The following is a 15,089-nucleotide window of genomic DNA, read 5'->3' as shown; positions in this document are numbered from 1 at the left end:
CCCCCTCCTTTCTCTCCTTTGGAACTCCCTGCCTAAGGAAACCAAGAGGCGCCTTCTTCATTGTTCTCTTTTTGGCACCTGAGGAAAACATTCTTGCTCAGACAAGTTGACCCAGATGTTGAGGAAGTAGAGGTGATTTTAATCTGGTTTTGTGTGTGTGTGTTTGTGCTTTAAAGCACTGTGGCAATTTTCCTCTTGGTTTATCGTTTTGTAGAGCACTTTGAGGTGTTGCTTTCCCCACAATGAACTGATGTATAAATTTTATGAAGTGAAATAAATTAAACTACCCAGAGTGTTTTCCCCTCACCAGCCTCCTGTGATTCTTGGCAGGCTGAGGGGGTTTATTATCTGCCCCCCCCCCACTAGCAAAAAGTGGTTTAAAAATGGTGTCTGGTCTGTTGCTCTGCTGGCTGACGCTGCCTCCCAGGCTCATCAAGGGGTGCAAAGGGGGTAATGGAGGTTGTGTCATTCCCTCAGGAGGACTGTGGGGGATAAAGTCAGGACCCACCATGGGGGGCACAGGGTCTCCTTCCTCCTTGCTTCCCAGCCCCCAAATGCCAGGGTTTGGGGCCAAGGAGTGGGGCTGGGGGGTTTGTGGAGGTGCCATCACTTCAGGGGGGTCATGAGGTGTGGCAGGTGGGGGTTTCATCTGGACATCCATTGTGTTTCCCTCCGAGTCCTGAGGGGATACTAGAAATTCCCTCAGACCTTGGTCAACCTTGAGATTTCCTGTCAGTTTTCCCCAGAAACAACAAATGGGACAGAGGAGTCTCTTAGGGAATCCTGGAGAGTTTCTGTGGACAAGAGGGCAGACATTTTTCCCCCCTCACAACACGTAGGGACATTTGTGAGGAACCTGGTCAGAGACAAGGGAGCCTCACTCCGCCTGAGGTTTTTCCCGCTCTTTTCTCCTGAGGGAGCCCAAACATGAGGAGAAAATGGCTTCCCTGTGGAGACTGGCATCCTTCCCTCCTCAGGGCCTGAAGGGTCAAGGAAGGGATGCCCAGGGGGGCAACGGACTCCATGTTTCCTCCTCCAAGGGGCCCAATGTCAGATAAATGGAGGAACAGAAAATTCCCTCAGGAGTTTGAGTCACAGGAGGATTCAAAAGATGTTTTTTCCCTCCCCCTGAAGTTTGTGGACACACTGGAGAAGGCATTTGGCTCTCCTGAATAGCTAATTTGAAATCAAATTCATGATAGAATCACCTCAGGAGACCATGCGGTGGGTGTGTGGAGGGTTTGCCCAGGGAAAAATGGCTCCCAAATCAGTTCCCCTTTGATGGCTGACACACAGACTGGATTGAAACAGACGCTTCTTTCTTGTATTAGGATGTTTGTGTGGTAAACCACCTTGGGGTGTTGAATGGTTACATTAAAAGGCCTTAAAGAAGTCAATAACCCAAAGCTGGTGAATGTTGGAGGTATGACTGAAGGTCACCTTCTTTCAGGTGAAGTTGTGTGGAAATGGGCAGATCAGCCCTTTTTCTTACACCCAGGATTGTCAAGTGCGGTGCTACTTGAATGTTGACATCTAATTGAAATAAACTAGTTGAAGGACCACAGAGGGAAGCTGAAGAAAATCTTCATTGGTGCAACTCAGAGGAAATATTTTCAAGGCTGTGAAATCTGCTTCTGCCTTGATGTGGGTCGGGTGAGGATCCCAGTCAGAGGGTGTAGGGATCAGATGGGATTACCATGAGGAATTATAAAATATACATCAAGCCATCGTGTCCACGATGAAAGCATTGTGTTGACTGGGTTTAAATCCCATAAGATTCTACATTCATGCCCCTTTTGACTCTACTGCCCATTTCTCTCTCCTCACATGTCACGTACACAGCAGTACACAGCAGTTGCTTCGCCAGGCAGGCATCCTGTGCCATAAAAGATAATGGGCAAGTTACTTTGATGTAGTTTCTTATATATAATCTTAAAATGTTAATCTTGGAGCCAGGAAACAGATCTCACATGAAGGGGATAGTGATCTGGTCTTTCTGGCCATCCTTCTTATCATGTTTATTTCTTACTTCTGGGGTTGCCAGATGCTCCCCTTTGTAGTTCTCAACTTATTTACCCCAAAATATTTGCATGCTAATTAGTGATGTAGTGTAACTTTTTCCCCACGTGGGGTTTGATGAAATGCTCAGAGGAAATATGATTGGTTCTTATGAGCACTGTGTAAAAGATTATTTTGCTAATAAAATGGCCTGGTGAGGGGTGTGGTTTACGCACTTTTCTCTGAGAGCTTCGTTTCTTGTTTTTTAATCAGGGTCCAGTCCTTCCTTTGGCCACAGAACGCAACAAGAGGGCTGATCCTTAAGATCACAAAAGAGCAGGATTATTTACAGAGAAATTAACAAACTACTCTCCCTGAGGAGATAAAGTCAGCAGGGTGAGGGTCGGGAGCAGGGACTCTCTCCGAAAACGGGACTCATCCTCCGTGTCGCAGGGCTGTGGGGAGAAGCTTTAAATAAATATATTTGGCCATTCACCATTTTATGGAATTGTAGAATTGGAGGGGACCCCAAGGTCATCTAGCCCAACCTCCTGCAATGAGGAATCTCAAGGATCAGGGTCCCCATAAGGGCTTGAAGGACCAGTCCTGGCAGTCTGACAAGATTCATGGTTGTTTTCAGGGACACCTCAGGCTCCTCCAGGGAAATTCAAGGCACAGATTCTCTAGCAGAGAGGTGCAAAGAAGGAACCAGGTTGCCATAACTTGCAATCAACAAGCGGAAAGGGAAACACAAAAAGAAGCTTCCCCCAAAGGACAAGCAAGCAACAGAGGTGGGGGAGGGGTGGACACTGTCGTTCTTGATCTGTGATTCCTTCCATCCACCTTCCAAGGAGGTTTCCACCCTCTGAGCATGGACACAGGGCAACTGGCAGGAAGAACAGAGCTTCTCCATGTTACCGGAAAATCCGAGGGCTCCCTTGGACAAACAAGACACTAACCAGAGCACTTTAGAAGCAAATCAGCAGCCTGTAGGCTTGGTCTTTATTGAAGAAAGACTGTCGCGACAAGACTCCCACCGCCCACAAGGTGAAGCAAGATGGAAGCCCAGAACAAAAGAAGACCCCAACTTTTATTAGCTCCTAATCCCCTAAATTACACCCCTAGAAATACATCATATTTACATCATGACTATATTAAGAACAGGAGGAGTCAGGGGAGGGGTTGCACAGGTAATCTGAGTATCCTGACACCTGGCCGGAGCCCCCCTCCATTCCTCCCCATGAGTCATTTTCAGAAAACAAAGGGAAAGGCGCAGTTTCCTGACCCCTAGGGGAATCCGGTCACAGCCCCTTTGTCATAGTCTGTGTTGAATACACAAGTGTATGCAGTTCGTTGTGTCTTTGATAGTCTTTCATCTGAGCCCATCAAGATGACTATCAAGGTTGCTATGTCAACTGGGAAGGGCTGCAGAGTACGTGCCTGCTCGGTCAAGGGATTATGGCTGACTGATATCAGGCCACCCCCCTTTGATAGTCCTTGTAATGTGAAGCAGAATAAAAGTGGTCCGGTGAAAATCCGATATATGGCTGATTGATGGTGAATTTATGAAGAATACTGTCATTGAAGTTCAAAGCACTTTCACCTTTCCGGAAGCAGTTTGCAACATTTTGATTAAATCAGTCACGGTCAATTGAACTCAGAAACTTTGTATTAAAAGACTGTCAAAGACAGAGAAGTGAGCGCCTGCTGCCTGCAGTACCTGCGTTGCCGCCACAAGAGGCGCTGTTCGGTAACGATGATTGGCTGAAATGGCAGCCGATTGACCCGGAGTTCAGGCGGCCGGTCTACCCATAATAAAGATAGGACGAGGTGGAGCGTTGCAGGAAAATACATGAAAATAAAAGGGTTCTACGCGGAGCTAGCGCTTCCTTATTTACGGAAGGCTTTCATTGGGGGGGTGATGCCCCTCTAGAAGGGGCATCTCCAGGCTCGGGAGGTGGGAGGTGTGTGTGTGGTGCTTGTGCATTACGATGTAATGAAGGGGGGGGTCTTCTGCTACAGTTCCCCCCTTCGGAGATAAGATTGCGAAGGTGGATACCGCACAATCCTTTTCTCCGCACAAGCTAGTAAAAGTCTGACGTGCCGTACCTAGGATCCGGTTTGTGCGGGGCTCCTAGGGGTCCCATCTCGATGAAAGTCGAAGGGGTTCCTGGTGGGATCATCCTATGAGAGGCAGGCGTGCGGGAGTGAAGAGACGGAACGCAGTAGTCGCACGTTTGACAGCAAAGCGGGAAGCAATAGATAGCACAGATAAGAAAGCGATGCAGATGGCTACGGTGATCAGAATCAGAAGGCCATTTCCCAAGAGCTGTTTTATCCATGTGCTGCCTGGTAGCCAGCTCCAAAGTTGAGTATCGGATAGACCTTCGTGTTGAATATCTCTAAGGTCGTCGGTCAGTTTGTGGATATTGTTGAGATGACCCGTAATGTTCAAGGTCTGATCAGAGACGTACGTGCAGCACTCGGTTCCCACGAGGGCACAAACCCCTCCGGTCGACGCCAGAACGTAATCTAAAGCAAGGCGGTTCTGTATCGCCGTCTGTCTGACCAAGTTAGCAGGTGCCTCGGGCCCATATGTAGCCGCGGTGACCACACACCCAAAACAATCCCTGTAGGCAGGAGTCTATGCGGCCCGTGAAAAAGGTACGGAAAAAGCACTGGGAAACGGGGGAGGGGTCCCAAGAATCAGGCAAATTCATTACTTGTTTCCAGGCTGACAACAGATCTGGATGGGTAGAGGGGGTGCCCTGTCGCCACACAGTGATTCTACCGGTCAGGGTGATATCAATGATGTACTTACAGGTACTTTCTCCAATCATCCTGTCGTTGCCGCTGAACTTCTGACAGAGGCCACCTTTTGTAGGTCCAGTTAGGTAAATGTACTGGTGAGATAAATTTACAGCCATCAGGTTCCAGGACTGTACGTCGGCAGAGAGGTGTTGTTGTAAGGTGAGGGGTACTCCAAGGAATGGAATGCCGCTGTGGAGGTGAGCAGGAGCGTTGGCACAGATCCAGCAGTCGTCGGTGGTAGCTTGTTTTGCGATTTCGGAGACCAGTTTCACGTAGGTGTTAGAATGCCAGGTGGATAATAGGTCGTTATTGGTAGGAGTTTGAGATATGGACAGTTCCCCCCTTTGTCGAGGTGCAGTGCTTGCGGGGTGGAGGGGGTCTTGTCGATGTAGGTAGGAATAGGAACCATTTATACAACGGGCCCGGTTCCAGGGACCATCTCTGCTGAGTATAAGTTTGCAGAGTGGGGTGTAGTTCGGAGAACGGACAAATAGGTCCCAAGTTTGGTGTGTGGTTAGGGTAGGCAGTATGGAATGGCGAAGGAGAACACAGGTTTCTGGTACGCAAAAGTCAAATTCCCCAAGGCGGTCTGGCGTTCCTCTTTTCACCATTATTACATTATTTCATGTAATGAAGGGGGGGGTCTCCTGCTACATCCACATCCCTGGATCCTGATGGAGCAGTGAAGTCTAACTGATGAGTCCTGCAGGCAGAGGAGAGAGAGACAAGCCCATCACTGTGGGGGGAGGAACGGGGAGAAAGGGGCAGAAGAATCCCTGGCAAGACTGGGGGGACACTCCATAGATTGACCATCAGATATTGTGAACTACAATTCCCATCGCCGCCAGTTATGGGCCTGGCAGGGGGGGCTCTGAGGAGGGAAGGAGGCAGAGGGAGGGAGACTTGGCTGGCTTTGGCAGTGGAGAAGAGGAGGTTCAGAAGAGACCAAGGAGATCTGTCTAGATCAGAAATGGGGAACCACGGACCCTGGACCTAATGTGGCCCCCAGGCCTCTCTTTCTGGCCCTCATGGCTCTCTCCAGACACTCCTCCTGTCCCCGCTTTGAACCCTCCAGGAGTGATTCCACCTCCCTTGAACTCTGAAGATGCCCCTTGCTTGCCTGGAGCAAGAACAGAGAGGGGCAGAAAGTAATCCACTCAGCAATACGGAAATTGAGGGGATGCAGCCTTTGGGGTGAAAGAGGACCCCCCCCCAGAATAGATGCCCTGCAATGGGCAGAAGAGCTTTGTCCCCCAAGGGCCAAACACCAGCCCTGGTCTCCTCACTTGGCCTTGAACTTTGCTTGACTGTCTCCCAGGTGGGACATTCCCCTGGAGACCCCCTTCCAGGACATGATATTGGAGTGTGTGCCTCAGGGGGTGGATTTGTCCATAGGAAGCCCCTCCCCTCTGTTCTAAAAGGAAGCCATGGGGGGGGGGGCACAGCAAGCAGCCAGGAGAAGGGGGTTGGGGGAGGAGGGGGAGGATGGAAGAGCAGAGAGGAAAGTTACTTGCAGGCTGAGGAACAGCTTGCCCTGGGAGAGAAAATAAAGAATAGAAAGATTCAGTCAGCACCAGATATCCCCTGAAATAGCTTCTCTGGGAAACCCCCCCCCCCCAAGATCAAGATGACACACTCCAGGCACAGCTAGGAACTTTCCCCCCCTCGTTCTGTCCTATGGACTTTGAGGGGTGAAAGAAAAGTCTTTGTAGGAAATAAATATTTCCTTCCCGATACAGAAAGGACCCTAGGGGAAAAACTCGCCAACTAATCTCTTTCCCATTACCCAATGCCCCCACCCCACACACCCTCCCATATTCCTTAGGCTGCCTCTTTTGGGGCTCTGCATTGCCCAGTTGTTGATTCGGGGATTTACCGTATTTTTCGCTCTATAACACGCACCTGACCATAACACGCACGTAGTTTTTAGAGGAGGAAAACAAGAAAAAAATATTCTAAACGAAACAGTGGATGTATGATTTTTGTGGTTCATGCTGTGGCCACAGACATGTGATCTGACGGTGAGTTTGGGGTAGCCCAATGCAAAAATCCTGAGGATCCATGTGGATCCATGCTTTGTAACCACGTTTTTGCACCATTGCGGCCCCATGAAACAGTGGGTGCGTGTGTTTTTTGGTGCAGGCTGTAGCCATGGATATGCTATGTGATCTGATGGTGAATTTGGGGTGACCTAGTGCAAAAATCCTGAGGATCCATGTGGATCCGTGCTTTGTAACCACGTTTTAAGTGGGGAGGGAAGGAAAAGAACTCAAGGGACAAGGAGCACGCGTGGGGGGGTGGAGAAGGATGCTGCTGATAATGCAGGAGAGGCTCCTCTCCGGCATTGCTCCTTTAGAACAAGCAGGCTCTGCGTCTCTCCCTCCTCCCCGGCAGGGGACTGAACGGGAAGCAAGAGAAGAAGGAGCCCTCTCTCACACACACAGACACACAGAGTGTCAATTCTAAAGTCGGAGGGAGAGCGCAGGAACGGGAAGCAGGAGGAGGAGAAGGAGCCCTCTCTCTCTCTCTCTCTCTCACACACACGCACAGAGTGTCAATTCTAAAGTCGGAGGGAGAGTGCAGGGAGTGAACGGGAAGCAGGAGGAGAACGATAGCTCAAGCACACACACACACACACACAGCCCCTATAGTGGCTAATCCAACATCGGACAGCAAAAAACTGCAGGCAGGGACAGAGAGCACGGGGTTGTTTTAAAGCAGCCAACCCCGCTCTGCTTCTCTCCCTCCTCCCGGCTAGGCTGGCTGAAAAGCTTTGCTGCTACTTAGCAGCTCATAGAGGACGGGGTTGTTTTAAAGCAGCCAAGCCCGCTCTGCTTCTCTCCCTCCTCCCCAGCTCAGCTCGCTGACAGGAGCCGCTTACACCCGCTTTGCTGTTTCAAAGCGAGCCACGGACAGCTCACAACTGCAGCAGATTCCCCCGCCATCTCTAGGCATTCGCTCCATAACACGCACAGACATTTCCCCTTACTTTCTAGGAGGAAAAATCTGCGTGTTATGGAGCGAAATTTACGGTATTTCAGACCCAAGGGAGATGAATTCCGCCTCCTGACTGTAAGTGTCTCAAAGGCCCTTCGCTCAGCAGGGAGAGAAAGCCTTTGAATAGTAATAATAATAATAATAATAATAATAATAATAATAATAATAATAATAATTTATTATTTATACCCCGCCCATCTGGCTGGGCTTCCCCAGCCACTCTGGGCAGCTTCCAACAAAACATTAAAATACAGTAATGCATCAAACATTAAAAGCTTCCCTAAACAGGGCTGCCTTCAGATGAAAAGTGCTGGGACCAGGAAGCTGCAAAACATCTGTGTCCTTACTCTGCTCAAAGGCTTCAGAGCCAGAGATGCTTTTGAATTTCTCCCTCCTATGTTGGAGGTTTAGGTCTTAATCTACAGCTTTAAACCTCAGACCATCTCCATAATAGCTGAGGTCTGGGAATATGAAAATAAATTCACCGTCCAGTCACGCTTCCTCTGAGCCTTCTCTGCTAGGAAGCTCTGACCTGGTAGAATAGCAGCAGAGTAAATGCAGCGGTCCTGAGTCCATGTGAGAAAGGGATAAATCAAGTCCAAAAGACAGATCGGTTCTTATCTCTAGAAGCGTTTATTTACAAGCCATAAATCAGTCTTTTTCCCATCAGAAGCCTCCGGCATTCTGGCATTCTTTCCGTGCTTCCCAAAAGCACACCGACACAGCCTGTCTGTTTAGCTGTGTCTCTCAGCGTCTCTCAGTGAGAACTAGGCTCACTCTTGGGCTCTCTTTTTACAACTTGTGGAGATGCCCCATCCAGCTCCTGACTTTGGTCAGTGAGCTGATCGTCAGCCTCTCCTTCTTTCTCATCAGAACTGTCCTCTGGATCAGAGAGACATTCTGAAAGAACATCACGCTTGGCAGGAGTCTTTGACCTTTCATCCTGCTCACAGAACTCAGCGTGTTTACTGATCAGCACTTTACTCTGATCACCTGATGGGTAAGCAAACCTCCATGCACGAGCTTCTGGCTCATACCCACAGAAGATCATTTTCTGGAACTTGGCTCCATCTGGCCCCTGCAACGCCTTAGGCACCGGCACAATTGCAGATGAACCAAACGTACGCAGAAAATGAACCTGGGGTTTCCTGCCATGCAACAAAGAAAACGGTGTGTCACCTACCAGTGAATTGTAGACACGATTCCAAGTGAAGCACACACATCTGGTCGCCTCCAGCCAAAACCTTGGAGGTAATCCAGAATCTGTAAGCATCACCTGTGCAGCCTTAACCAGAGCTTCACTTCTAAGCTCTGCCACCCCCCTCTGTTTGGGAGAAGTAACTGTGTGACGTATCCCTTTCTTGTGAAAGAACTTCTGCAAAGCAGAACCAGTGTACTTAGCATTTCTGTCACTGGTGACTGTTCTCACCCTGGTGGAGAACCTTAGTTCCACCTCCTCAATCCAGCTCCTGATCAGCTGTGCTGCATCCTCCTTGGACTTGAGACCATGTGTCCAGGTGTTCTGTGAAAAACTGTCTTGTATTGTCAGCAAAAACCTGGCCCCTCCCAGACTCTGTTCCTTGACAGGTCCGAACAGATCTACGTGTACCAGCTCAAAATATTTTGTGGTTACCCTCTCAACCTCTGGGTAACTGCACCCTTTTACCTTTACCTGTCTGCAAGTGTCACAATTAATGGCACTTCCACAATTTCTGATTTTACAACCTGTGGCAACCTCAGGTAACGTCTGCAAGTCCTCTAGAGGACTGTGAATTGTCCTTTGGTGCCAGACACAAGCACATGAAACATGAGTGGGAACTGTAGCACGCAGGGCTTGTGCTTTCTCAACCTTCCCCTCACCCCCCAGAGACGTTTTAAGAATCAAAAGATCATTCTGTCCCTTTTTCACTTCGACAAGCCGTCTCCCTTCTCTGGAGATTGTGCAGATATCATCCTGGAAACAAACCTGAAACCCCTTTTTTAACAAATAAGGGACAGATAACAAACAGTGATGCACCCCTGGGACGACGCAAAACTCCACCTGTTCCTGCAAAACAGAAATATAAGCATTACCAACATTGGTTATTTTCCCCTTTTGTCCATTTGCGAACTGAATAGTCTGTCCCTCTGGAACTGCCTTGCAATTCCACATCTCGACTGCAGGGGTCTCTGGAATCAAATTGTGGTTAGCTGCTGAGTCTATTACAAAGCAAAGCTTAGAGTCTCTCACGCAGCTGTCTTCAAACAAAGCCATGCTGGCAGAAAGCTGATAAGGCTCTTCCTGTTGTTTACCACATCCGCTTTGTTCAGATCCACGCCTGCCTGCCTTGCCAGGCTGGTTGCCATGGAAACCCACCTGGTTCCCATGGGAAGTGACCTTGGCAACATCCTGCTGTGCCTCTGTGCTCGGGTGGGGGCAACTGCCACGCAGATGTTGAACTCCAGTGGAAAAACACTGCCCGGGGCTCCTTGCAGCCGGCCTGGCCTTCCTTCTTCCGGAAAGGCTCCTCCCACCAGCCTCGCCCCCTCTGAAGCTGCTCTCCGCTCCAGCACTCCCAGTGGAAAGTTTTTTAAACTTGCCTTTGGAAAACTTCGCCCCCCCGATCTGCTCAACAGCGCTCCTTGAGGCTGATTCATCGGGAAATGGGCCTGCCAGTCCAGCTTCTCCAGGGCCCTGGCCTCCTGCTGAAGCTTCACACAAACTTTTCAGCACATCCCAGGCAGCCCTTGGTGACTTTACTCCCTCCAAGTGAGGTTCCAGCGATGCGTGTACGCATGCTCTGAGCATATCAAGCTCTCTGCATTCTCTGCTGGCTATCTTCAGGCAACGCAGCCTCACAGCCTGCAACGTCTGCTCCAGCTGGACCTCGGCTGAGGGGTGGTGCTAGTGGCTCTCTCTGGCTTACATCCCAAAGCCCAGTGACCAGGAACCAACCCCTGATTCTTTTGCTCCAGGTTGCCCAACTTGTTAAAGTTAGCTTTTCCACTGGTATGTCCTGGAGGGCCTGGCTCTCTGCCATCTTCTCCCGTTCTCCCAGGGCCCCTAAGCTGTACTCACTCCGTACCAGCTGTCTCCGGCTCTCCCTTCCGTGGAGAAACGATTCCCAGCTGCTCTTAGCTCTTTCTCCCAGCAGCTCTGTTTTCCAGCATCAGGCAAGACTCACTGAACACAGTCTCCACCTCCGGCCAGCTTCCGTGCCTCAGAACGCAGACTTCAAAGCATTCCGGCAGCTCTCCAGCGACAGCTTTACAAGCGGTTAATTGGTCTCCATAACCTCTGGGAATATGAAAATAAATTCACCATCCAGTCACGCTTTCCTCTGTGCCTTTGAGGGAGACGGACATGTTTGTCATGGCTGCGAGCAGTGATGGACTGTTTTTCTGAGAAATGTCGCAATAAAGAACTGTAAATAGACAAACCTGTACTCTGTATGTTTGTCTGAGGCAAGTGACAGCTTTGCCGCTGTGTCTACTCTGCTAAGGCGTGACTGAAGAGACAGCAGAATTGATTGCGCAGAAGGAAGTGTGCTGGACGCTGTAAATGACTGATTGGGATCGTAAACCAATCAGCAGGTCACTGCCTATCAATAAATCCGCATAGAGGCTCCTTTTGAGACACCAAGAGGGACCTCCTAGGAGTGGAGAAGGAACAGAACCCTCTCCAGACCCGCTGCCTAAGAAGAGGAGGGGAGCCTTGAGCCCAATCCAGCCGCACACCCAACCCTCCCTCTCCCATGACACCCCACCCTCACCTTTCTTCTTCTTCAGGTAAAGGGCGACTCCAGTGGCCCCAAAGACCAGCCCCAGCACAATTCCCACAATCCCCGTCCACATCTTGCTCCTGGCAGAGTCCGACTGTGGCTCTGAACAAAGAAAAAGCCCTGAGTGAGGAAAGGCAAGCCCTGAGGGGGGAGCAACCCATCTAGCCCCCCAGGAATGCCCCCCCACTCCCAGTAGGAAGGCGTCCTACCCCATTTCACCGTGACGGGGCCTTCGAAGCTGGCGTGCTCCACCTGGCAGGTGTAGACGTCTCCACGTTCTGGCTTTGTCTCCAGCATCACCTCAATATGGAAGGTCCAGTCCCCGTTCCGGATGAGGTCCGTGGTCCACACTTTGGGCTCCTCCTTCCCGTTCCTGAACCACTTGATCTCGATCCCCGCAGGGAAGAAGGGGTTGACGGTGCAAATCAGCAGAGTGTTGTGGGGTGAAGATTCAACGTTGTCTGTGGGGGTGATCTTCACCTTGGGCTGGACTGTGGGGGGGAGGCAAGGCAGATGTGGGAGGAAGGTCAGAGAGGGAGGGACCTGGAGGCTTTAAGGGAGGGGAGAGGACATAGTTAACAGGGGAGGGGGCTAGCCAGGGTGAAGCCTCTAGAGGGGCGCAACTGAGGCTCCCAGCTTGCAGGGGGGCCCTTTCTCACTGCAGCCCCCCCACCGGGGTGATACTAATCTGCAAGGGGAAGCAGGAAAACCTATAAAAGTATCTCCCATTCTCCCATGTTTTTGGAACTGAGTGCTGTTACGGAAGGTAGCCGTAACAGTGCGAAAGGGAAATCCTGGAGAAGGTTGCTCTCCAAGCAAAGTTGAAATGGGAAAGTTTTCTTTGTCTTTCTTTCTTCTTTTGCTTCCCTTAAAGTCTCAGAGATGAATTAGAAGTGGTGAAGAGATCAGAACATCCCCTCGTGCCCTTTTGGGAACAGAAGAAGCACTTAGGAGTATTGCTTGCTTGTGTGTTCATTTTTTTTTTGTGTGTGTGTGTGTGTATTTGGATCTCTAGAAGACTACATACATGTTTACACCACGTGAACACATAGAGAGGGCACTGCTGCCTACAATCAACTACAAAAACTGAGTCCTCTTTATACTGAAAATAAAATACCTGCAATGAATGATATGTGATGCTGACATATGAAGCTCTTTGTATTTATCCCTTCCTGTAATTTGGAAGGAAAATGTAGCCAATTCTTTAATTGCAATGGTTCAGCAGCCAGCAATTTTTAAAGAAAACTTGTGGAGTATTTATTCTTTTATTTTATTCTTTAGAGCCTTAAAGTTTAATTTAAATCAAGGAGTAGATCTAGAGACGGTTTGGGACGCGAGTAAAGCCGTTATAAGAGGTTTCTTTTTAAAGGAAAGTTGTGGAGTATTTATTCTTTTATTTTATTCTTTAGAGCCTTAAACTGCCTTTACCACTCAGAAGTCCCATTGAATTCAATGGAGCTTACTCGGAGATAACTGTGTAAAGATTCTGCAGTCTTATACTGCAATCTTAAGCATTTTTACTCAGAAATATACCACTGAGTACAGTAGGACTTACTCTCTGGTATAATAATAATAATAATAATAATAATAATAATAATAATAATAATTTTTTTATTTATACCCCGCCCTCCCCAGCCAAGGCGGGGCTCAGAGCGGCTTACAAGCAATAATAAAAACAAGTTGAATGATTACAACTTAAAAACAAAATTAAAATACAACATTAAAATATTGAAACATTAAAATATTAAAATGCAGCCTCATCACAGGAGGAGAAAGGAAAAAGAAAAAAAGAGGGGGGAGGGAATAAAATTGGTTCCAAGCCAAAGGCCAGGTGGAACAACTCTGTCTTACAGGCCCTGCGGAAAGAAATCAGATCCTGCAGGGCCCTGGTCTCATGAGGCAGAGCGTTCCACCAGGCCGGAGCCAGAGTTGAAAAGGCCCTGGCTCTGGTTGAGGCTAATCTGACTTCCTTAGGGCCCGGGACCTCTAGGGTGTTGCTATTTATGGACCTTGAGGCTCTCCAGGAGAGGCGGTCCCGTAGGTACGAGGGTCCTAGGCCGTGAAGGGCTTTAAAGGTCAAAAGCAGCACCTTAAATCTGACCCTGTACTCCACCGGGAGCCAGTGCAGCTTGAAAAGCACTGGGTGAATATGCTCCCATGGCAGAGACCCCGTGACAAAACTGGGTCTTTGCCTGAGTGACAGAAAGCCTAGTTTAGCCCACCCCCCGGCACAGTCAGTCTATCCTACGCTCCCACCCCCAACTTCCCACTCCCACCTGTGTGATCTCTGATGCCCCCCCATCTACCCAAAGTCAGCCCAGTTTCCCCAGTGTCAGGCTGCGCATTCCGCAAACTGGGGGTTCCTGGGATGCCCCTCCCCTTCCTAGGACACTTTCCATCCTTCTGTCTCATTTTCCAGTCCTGGGAATCTCAGGAGTTTGTCCTTCCTTTTTTTCCTAGCAAACAGGATGATCTTCAGAATTCACTGCACAGTATCCTTAACTTACAGTACAATGGTCTCCTCAGTGTTTCCCAAACTTGGGTTTTTGGTCTATAATTCCCATCCTCCCTCACCACTGGTCCTGCTCGCTAGGGATGATGGGAATTGCACAAAAACAGCTGAGGTTCTTGTGCCTTTTAGAGCTGAGTGGAAGGCAGAAATTCAACAGGTTAAGCCCTTTTCTCCTGTGGAAATGGAATTATTGAGAAAGCTTCACCTGTCAGACATCTAGGGGTGTGTGTGTGTGTGTGTGTGTGTGTGTGTGTGTGAGAGAGAGAGAGAGAGAGAGAGAGAGAGAGAGAGAGAGAATATCACCAATTTATTTTGGGGCCCTTCACTCCAACTGAAAAACAGCACAGCAATTTGTGTGTGATATAGAGCAGATGCTATGCAAATCCACACCCCCCCCCCAAGTCATTATAGTAATTTTCCTTTCAATATACTTTTGATTTAGGGATGATCTCTGGAGAATGGGGGGTGGGAGCTGGAGGGGAGCCTGGTGGCTGAAAACAGTAATGAGTGGGTGGGAAGGAAATGGACCGTGTTTATAATAATAATAATTTAATCCTGAATGTATGTGATTTTGAGGTTAATTTCTAACCCCACCCCCCAATTTAAACACCCCAATTCCCTGGGAAACCTGGACATATCGTAGCCCTACCTGAATCCTTGTCAAGTGTGCAAGAAACGACATGCTAAGGTGTCACAATTATTTACTGAGTGATGTCCAAATAACAACATATTGTACTTTTAAAATGTTCAGGGTTTCTGCTTGAAATGTGCTCTCTTCTCCCCTTGAAAGGCTGCCTATTCCCCCCTTGCAGCCCCCCACTCTAATGGAGTCCAGCGTTGGACTGTGTCCTGGGTTCAAATCCCCCCTGGGCCTTGAGTCTCCTGGGTGTCCCTGGCCAGCCCCTCCCCTCAGCCTGGCCTCCCTCACAGGGTTGTTGTGGGGGTGGAATGAGGAGAGGGGGAACCATGGACAGCACAGGCAGTAAATAAAGTTTAGGGAAGTTTTTAAT

At 49.2% G+C, this 15,089-nt stretch overlaps 1 protein-coding gene and 1 pseudogene across 3 annotated transcripts in view; one reads left to right on the top strand and one right to left on the bottom strand.

Annotated features, from left to right (window-relative positions):
* Positions 1–15,089, top strand: part of LOC309362413 (uncharacterized protein) — a 107,178-nt gene that overhangs the window by 80,257 nt on the left and 11,832 nt on the right. The window lies entirely within an intron of this gene.
* LOC309362411 (HLA class II histocompatibility antigen, DP beta 1 chain-like) overlaps positions 1–15,089 on the bottom strand; it is a 31,061-nt pseudogene that overhangs the window by 13,248 nt on the left and 2,724 nt on the right. The window contains exons 3-6 of the transcript XR_014173441.1: positions 11,777–12,058; positions 11,559–11,669; positions 6,320–6,343; positions 5,504–5,512 (exon numbers count right to left, since the gene is read on the bottom strand). The product of XR_014173441.1 is annotated as an HLA class II histocompatibility antigen, DP beta 1 chain-like (transcript). The remainder of the gene's footprint in view (positions 1–5,503; positions 5,513–6,319; positions 6,344–11,558; positions 11,670–11,776; positions 12,059–15,089) is intronic.

Source organism: Podarcis melisellensis, assembly GCF_964234715.1.
Source record: "Podarcis melisellensis genome assembly, contig: HAP1_SCAFFOLD_190, whole genome shotgun sequence".
In the NCBI taxonomy this organism is placed as follows: domain Eukaryota; kingdom Metazoa; phylum Chordata; class Lepidosauria; order Squamata; family Lacertidae; genus Podarcis; species Podarcis melisellensis.
The sequence above is the reverse complement of the archived record's forward strand: the minus strand, read 5'-3'. Positions and strand labels throughout refer to the sequence as shown.